The 8,793-nt window shown below is 39.9% G+C and overlaps 1 long non-coding RNA gene across 1 annotated transcript; it reads right to left on the bottom strand.

Moving 5' to 3' along the window:
* Positions 1 to 5,799, bottom strand: LOC142152874 (uncharacterized). The gene is made up of 2 exons (XR_012691408.1): positions 5,624 to 5,799; positions 1 to 1,678 (listed from the first exon to the last, which is right to left on the bottom strand). It is a non-coding gene; the product is annotated as an uncharacterized LOC142152874 (long non-coding RNA).
* Positions 5,800 to 8,793: the final 2,994 nt, after the last annotated feature.

Genomic DNA, 8,793 nt, shown 5'->3' with positions numbered 1-8,793 from the left:
TGTTGGGCTGAAAATGTATCTGGTTCTGACCAGCCCTAAGTCAGAGTAGCTTTATTTATACATAGTTTCACAGAAAAAGGGAGATAAGGAATACAAGGTTTGTCAAGGCAACTTGTCCATGTCAGCAGTTTGTGGGCATGATGTAAAGCAGATGTCTTATCTCAGTCACGTAGGCCTCAAGTGGGGGTCGTGGGCTCCTGGTACCGAAGCTGCTGGATGTGCACATTCTTGAGAAGAGACATGTTGGTGAAGAGAAAAGAATGTGAGGCAAAGTTCATAGAGAATATTCTGCAAGCTGCAGACTATTCTTCTTTCAGCAGTAATTATACAAAATGCATTACTTTAAGAAGTTCATAAAATGTATATCTCTCACATAAACCCCTCTTTTTATCATTTTTATAATTGCCCTGCCTATCCTTTTGGTGTGCATGAAGCACTCCTGCACCCGACCTACTTCATTCAATTCAATGGAACCTCTAATAGGCCCTTAGAGGATGGTAAAGGTACATTCAATCAGGTCTATGGTTCATGTACACCTAATTCTTAAAAATAATAAAAAAGAAAATGGGAAAGACTGAAGGGGGGAGAGTACAAAAGAGCCTTAAAGCTCAGAGAGGACAAGGTAAACCTCTGATACCGGTTTGGGCTTTACATGTCTTTTAAGAGACTTCTTATTCAGAATGAGATCATTTCTGCACCTTTTCAAACAGCATTGGAAAAAACATAAGCTTAGTTTAAAAATGACATATAACAACAACAATAAAGCGAATATCTTAGCTATCCATATTAAAATGCCTGAAATCCATGTGAAAATACCTGTGCCCCAATTGCTAGGATTTAACCATGAGAAGGCTGATGTCCACCAGCCATCATTTACTGTATCGGGGTCAAAATTTTCTTTCCTGAAATTCTCCTTCATTTCTTTGGCTTCTGTCATGTACCTGTCTATTACTTCTTCTCTGTTTGGCTGCATTTAGAATTACAGTTTGATAAATAAGGTTGGGTGAAATTTACTATAACCTGACAGCGTGACTTAGGGACGGACCCTAAGGGGAAACTCTTATTGTGGTAACTAATGCGTATTTGGCCATATGGGGTCCATATTGACTCATTTATAGCCCTATTGGATTCTATTCCCTTATTGAAACAATATTTTGGTCTGACTCCATTCGTGTTTAGTTTTACTACTGGGTATCTGGTGGTTTTATACTTGTGGCTGACCATGCGTCCACATGAGAAGTTTCCCTCTCTCATTTTAGTCAGCTCTTCACTACTCAAAGGTATGGGAACCAGGGCTATATTTTTACTGATGGTAGGAGTACGAGAACATACCCAGCAGTTGCTGGTATTGGTTATTTGACTAATGGCTTTGTGCAAGTGTGCTATAACATTCTCTGGCTCTTCTAAGTTAGAAAAGGTTGTAGGAAAACATAGAAAAAGAACAATTTTTAAAAGGACCTTACTCCCCTTCATGGTTTTTCCTGGGTCAACGTAGCCTTTTTGCAGTGACTGGCGTGGATCCAAGGATCCTTTCCTTCAAGTTTCACAGAAGTGGGTGTAGTCAACAGAACTTGATATGGCCCCTCAAATCGTGGTTCCAGAGACCTCCTTACGTGTCTTTTTACGAAGACGTAATCTCCTGGCACCAGGGCATGTGTTCCAGTGCAATCCTCTGGATCTGGGATTGAAGAGAAAACTTGAGAATGTATGTTAGTGAGGGACTTCTGTAGTTCTTTCACATAACTAGTCAGTTCACCTTGGTGTTTCACTAGAGATTGTGGAAAATAACACCCTGTCTTTGGCGGCCCCCAAACAGTATTTCATAGGGGTTCAGCCTGTGTTTCTTATTAGGTGTTGTCCTGATTGAGTATAGGGCGAGGGGAAGGCATTGCAGCCAGGGCATTCCTGTGCTTTTCATGGCTTTCTGTATTTTGAGCTTGAGAGTGCCATTTAGCCTTTCTACCTTGCCACTACTCTGTGGGTGGTAGGGGGTATGGAATGCTTGAGCAATCCCCAAGTCTGACATGATAGATGTCATCACTTCTACTGTAAAAGTAGTACCTCTGTCTGATTCAATCACCTCTGGAACCCCATATCTACATACTACCTCAGATAGCAGCTTCTTGGCTGTATTTTTCGCTGTGGCTTTGGATACCGCCCACGCTTCCGAAGAGACTGGAGAATAGATCAGTAGCTACTAGGACATATTCATATATTCCACATTTGGGTAGCTGAATGTAATCTATCTGTATGCGCTGAAAGGGGTAGAGGGGTTTAGGTGTCACCCTGTGAGGTACTGTTACTGTGTGACCAGGGTTGTGTGTGTTACAGATGGCGCAGGCCTTTACCAGATTACTGGCAGCTGTGCTGAAGCCTGGCGCGATCCAGTGTCTGAATACAGAGTTAATTATTGCGTCTTTTGAAACATGGGAAGGCCCATGCACTAGAGCAGCCAGTGTAGGAAAAAGGACTCTAGGGAGACAGTGTCTGTCTGTTGTGGCCCATATGCCCTCTATGTGTTCCGCCCCCCTCTTTTTCCACTCCTCTCTTTCAGATACTGCTGCTTGCTTTTGGAGGATTTTTAGCATTTCCAGATCTATAGGGAGGGTGGGGGGTGTTGTGGACACTAAATAGTGTTGTACTAGTGGTAAGTCTGCTGCAGCTCTTGCAGCCTGGTCTGCTAGTCTGTTCCCTCTTACTTCCATAGACTGCTCTCTGGTGTGTGCTTTTACCTTTATGACTGCCACTTCCTTGGGTAGTTTTAATGCAGCAAACAACCTCAAAATGTTTTCTGCATTTTTAATGGGTTTACCGTTAGAGGCCATAAAGTGTCTGTTCTTCCAAATACTTTGATAGTCATGTGCAACCCCAAAGGCATATCTGGAGTCAGTGTAAATGTTAGCTGTTCTCCCTTCTGCATACTGACATGCACTTATAAGTGCTTCTAATTCAGCTTGCTGTGCCGATTGACTTGGTGGGAGGGGTTGCTGGAGTACAATGTCTGTTTCTGTTGTAACTGCATAACTTGTTTTGGGAGAGCCCTCCTCATAGTACCTGGACCCATCTACAAACAGGAGTAAATCAGGGTTGCTAAGAGATGTCTCTTTAACATCCCCGGGAGGTTTAGTTTCCAGATCCATTAAGGCTAGACAGTCATGATCACAGAGAAAATTTTTTAGTTGTGTTTCCTGCTTTGTCACAGCCTCAACACTCTCTGTATTGTCTGTGTCTTCAGCATCACTTTCTATACTGTCTGTGTTTGCAGCGTCTATAGTGTTTCGTCTGTGTCTGCAGCATCTATACTGTTACTCCCCTCTTTTATATCCATGCAACTTGGGAACAATGTTGCTGGATTTAAAACTGTGCATCTTTTTAGTGTAACGTTTGAGGGTGTCAGTAGTGCTACTTCATATTTAGTTGATCTAGCCACTGAGATGTGTTTTGTTCTGGCTTGATTCAGTATTTCCATGACTGAGTGTGGTACCTGAATGGTGAGAGGGTGATCCAGCACTATGTCTGCAACTTTTTGTAGCAATAAAGCGGCTGCTGCTACTGCTTTTATACATGTTGGGGCTCCCACTATGACGGGGTCTAATTTTTGTGAGTAGTACCCCAATGGTCTTTGTCTGCTCCCATGCTCTTGTGTTAGTACGCCATGAGCGTGCCCTTCTTGTTCATGGCAGAACAAGTTAAACGGTAGTTCATAGTTAGGTAGCCCAAGGGCTGGGGCGCTTGTGATTAAATCTTTGATCAGCTCAAAAGCTGCTTTTTGTTCAGCTGTTGACCAAAACATATTGCAACTTCTATTCATTGGAAGTTGGATCAATGCAATCTGGATTGCCTAAATGGTCTTTTTTGCTGGAGATCTGTGAAGAAAAAAACTTTTGCATAAAGATTAACATTTATTCACTAGGAATTACAGTAACTGTTATTAATTCACGTTGAACAGCTGCTAATACGACACTTGCTTAAAAGTTGCTCTTTGTAGCTTAACTGTGACGCTATGCGTTCCATGCAATGAAAAACTGATTTCCTCAAAGAGGCAGTCCCCAATATCACAAACAGGGAATGTCAAAGTGACGAGACCTGGTCGAGTGTTCAAAGCCACTCCTTTCTCATCATCTCTTTGTAAACCAAATATTCACACATATTTCCAGATTCTGTGATTTCCATGTTTAAAGTACAAATATATTCACAATTCTCGCTCACAGACAACATTTTATCTCGTAACAATTCTTTATGGGCATAACAAACCCTCCTGATTTCTGAGAACATTTATCAGCGCCATTTTACACAGATAAAAACAGCTTGTAATATCTCTCCATGTAAAGCTCACTCCCACAATTCTCAACTTCATTAAAAAGAAAGCTATTTTTCAAAAAAAAAAAAAATTACTTTGTTCAAATATAGAAACGGCTTGTTGGACCCCAGCCAACTTTGTTCTGAAACCAGTAATAGTGATAATGTACATTATTTACAGTCTTGTGACGGACCAAAGACTTTAAAACTTCTTTTGCATCTCTTCAAAAACATTACATTTACACTGTACAGCTTTTTCAACCTTGAAACATGTCTCTTGTAAAACGGTCAAGACAGACAAACACGGATCTCCCTCACACACAGTAAGAAGGAGATAAAACTCACATACAGAGAGAGAAAAATTAACTGCTATCTTCCAGCCTACTGCTGTGGAACTACATGTCCCAGCATTAGACTAAATACACATTAGCTTCAACATGCTAATATCAATCAGCACTCAGGACATATTTTTCCTATTGAAAAATAGAAACATACTTGGAAGAACCATTTTATCAATGTTACATACATTGTCAGATAACAAAAAACAGCGTGCTTCTTATCTCAACACACTGAAATTTTTTACACAGAATAAGGGAGGGGCACATCTCACTCTTCAGCTGCGCAGCATTTAAACATACATTTTTAGTACACAACCTACTTGATTCATTGTTTTAGTCATTATATCATTTAGCTTGTGATACATTTTCTATTTCATCAGTGTCACTTAAATTTGTTAACTGTAACATATCACAGCAATCATTGTCATTCTCTAATTCTTCTGACATTTTACACCATGCAACACATCTGTCAAAATAACCTTTTTCTTTCAGTGCTTTCTCATTGTCTTTAATTAGTTGTTTCAAAAATGGAACTTTTAATGTACCGTTCTCAGACACCCCTGCAGCTTTGAACAGTTTTCTCATCCCTTTTGTGAAATCCTTGCCTTTATGCTTTCGCATATACTTTATGGGGTCTAGATCCCCGTACTTTTCGGATTTCTCTCCTGTCTTGGACCCTTTATTTCCCATACTGGGATTACCTTATGGTCCAATATATTTTGAATGAGAAATCTTTTATTTGTTCCTGTCTTGCTTTACAACAAGTTTGCAGCGGTCTGCCTTTCTGAATGTTCCTGACTACTTTTACTAAAATCCAACAAAAAAAACACAATCAAGTATACAATCAAGATTATTTGCAGGGTCAACTGTGTGATCTGACTGAGTCCTGTGGTGTTATTCATGTGCATAGATGCATCAGGTGTATGGCATAGAGAAGACAATATATCAATACATGTAACAATACAAGACAGATTACACACAAGTACCTTGATACTCTTAATAGTATCTGTTGCCAGAGTTCAGGGATCTCCGTCAATCAGACTGCAGTACCCTCGAGCTGGGATAATTCCCCCTCCACAGAGACAGCTCTAAGAGCAAAAATAAAGCTTTTTGCTCACCAGCGCTGGATTAACGTCTGTCTGTCTGGAAAGGGAGAACCCTGTTGTCGGGAGGTCTGATGTATTGGAGATCCCGGACGAGCCCCCACTGAAACTGTCAGAGATTACCTAAACGGGTCCTTTCTCCTGAACTCCGGCTGCTATACCTTGTGGGTATAGATCGGTAGAGAGACAGACAACTTCAGATGTTGGGCTGAAAATGTATCTGGTTCTGACCAGCCCTAAGTCAGAGTAGCTTTATTTATACATAGTTTCACAGAAAAAGGGAGATAAGGAATACAAGGTTTGTCAAGGCAACTTGTCCATGTCAGCAGTTTGTGGGCATGATGTAAAGCAGATGTCTTATCTCAGTCACGTAGGCCTCAAGTGGGGGTCGTGGGCTCCTGGTACCGAAGCTGCTGGATGTGCACATTCTTGAGAAGAGACATGTTGGCGAAGAGAAAAGAATGTGAGGCAAAGTTCATAGAGAATATTCTGCAAGCTGCAGACTATTCTTCTTTCAGCAGTAATTATACAAAATGCATTACTTTAAGAAGTTCATAAAATGTATATCTCTCACACATCCTAAGGTGAACAGGTTGCTGATGATTACATTTTAGTGCTGGTTGCAATTTTGTTTTATATGTTATTGTTGTTATCGTGCTTATTTAATATCATGCTTATTTTTATTTGTTATTTTAGTTAATAAATGTTATAATTTCTTTCCCCCAGATTTGATACTATTTTACATATATTAAATAAATGTTTCATAACAAGCTGATATAATACTGTAGTGAATAGTCAGATAAGCATAAGAAGTGGCTGATACACAACACATAATACTGTAGTACATAGTTAGATAGGCACAGGAGGTGGCTAATACACAAGACATAATACTGTAGCACATAGTCAGATAAGCGCAGGAAGTGACTAATACACAACACATAATATTGTAGCACATAGCCAGATAAACACAGGAAGTGACTGATACACAACACATAATACTGTAGCACATAGTCAGATAAGCACAGGAAGTGGCTGATACACAACACATAATATTGTAGTACATAGTCAGATAAGCACAGGAAATGGCTGATACACAACACATAATACTGTGGTATATAGTCAGATAAGCACAGGAAGTGGCTGATACACAAGACATAATACTGTAGTACATAGTCAGATAGGCACAGGAGGTGGCTAATATACAAGACATAATACTGTAGCACATAGTCAGATAAGCGAAGGAAGTGGCTGATACACAACACATAATACTGTAGTACATAGTCCGATAAGCACAGGAAGTGGCTGCTACACAACACATAATACTGTAGTACATAGATAAGCACAGGAAGTGGCTGATACACAACACATAATACTGTAGCACATAGTCAGATAAGCACAGGAAGTGGCTGATGCACAACACATAATACTGTAGCACATAGTCAGATAAGCACAGGAAGTGGCTGATGCACAACACATAATACTGTAGTACATAGTCAGATAAGCACAAGAAGTGGCTGATACACAACACATAATACTGTAGTACATAGTCAGATAAGCACAGGAAGTGGCTGATACACAACACATAATACTGTAGTACATAGTCCGATAAGCACAGGAAGTGGCTGCTACACAACACATAATACTGTAGAACATAGATAAGCACAGAAAGTGGCTGATACACAACACATAATACTGTAGCACATAGTCTGATAAGCACAGGAAGTGGCTGATGCACAACACATAATACTGTAGTATATAGTCTGATAAGCACAGGAATTGGCAGATACACAAGACATAATACTGTAGTACATAGTCAGAAAAGCACAGGAATTGGCAGATACGCAACACAATACTGCAGGACATAGTCAGATAAACACATGAAGTGGCTGATACACAACACATAATACTGTAGTACATATTCAGATAAGCACAGGAAGTGACTGATACACAACACATAATACTGTAGTAAACTGGTAGATTTTTAGTGAAAAATGTGGTATATTCAGAAGCCCTATGCAAAACAATGTGTAGAGAAAATTGTGTTAATCTCTTATGGTATTTTATTTTATTTCCCTTTGAATTATGTTCCCTATGGTCTATTTAAGGAAGATGTTTCCCTTTAATTAATGTGTATTTCACAGTTCTCTTGTAGCTCCACAAGTTTAATAAGCTCTTGCATTCACTGGTAGCCATGGACATGCTGGAATTTGTAGTTTCACAAGTGCCAGCATGTCCAAGCAGTCCATGTTGTGGACTTTTAATTCCACAACAATACTTAAAGTAGTACTGACATTCAAGCATTGCCCTGACCTCTACTACCCAAGAGATGTCAGCAAGACCCCTGTGTTATTGCTGTACGTTGAAGGGTGTCACATGTTTTTTACAGCCCCATTTCCCTGTCCAGGTCTGACATTATAACAGGGGGACCCCATAATATGGGTCTCCCTGAAATAGAGTGACCAGACCAGCTTGGCATATTCTGCTGATGGATGCTGCTTTTGCATGGGAAACCCATGATCGTCATGCTTCTGCTTTAGCTGTAACCAGACCAGTTTGTTGCACAGGTGCTGGTTATTTATTTGGGGATGGGGGTGGGGACACTGCCTGTTTTCAATTGCATGTTTGAATGAATGTCTTTTTGCTATGTGCAGTAAGAGACCTCAAAGTGGCCAGTACTGGTACTACATGTAAAGTGTGACTAAAGCAGGATGCTAAGGACATAATATTAGAAATCATAATGCAACTGCTGTGAACATTATGCTGTGTAAGGCTCACACAATAATATACAATTAATCATTAAAGTACGCGGATGGTGCGTTCACAAGTTTGAACATTATTATTATGCATCATATGTCTGTCATGTTTCCTATGTTGTGATGTTATCTGTGAATTATGGTATTTTGAGATGTAAGGCCTGATTCATTAAGGAAAGGAAAGCAAAAAATTAGTAACTTTGAACATTGGCCAAACATTCTTACAATGCAAGCGGTGCAAAGGAGTTTATTATTTTGCTTATAAGGAAAAAAATGGCTGTTTTTTCATGTAGGACGCAA

The sequence above is a fragment of the Mixophyes fleayi genome, chromosome 4, assembly GCF_038048845.1.
Source record: "Mixophyes fleayi isolate aMixFle1 chromosome 4, aMixFle1.hap1, whole genome shotgun sequence".
Classification (NCBI taxonomy): Eukaryota; Metazoa; Chordata; class Amphibia; order Anura; family Limnodynastidae; genus Mixophyes; species Mixophyes fleayi.
The sequence above is the reverse complement of the archived record's forward strand: the minus strand, read 5'-3'. Positions and strand labels throughout refer to the sequence as shown.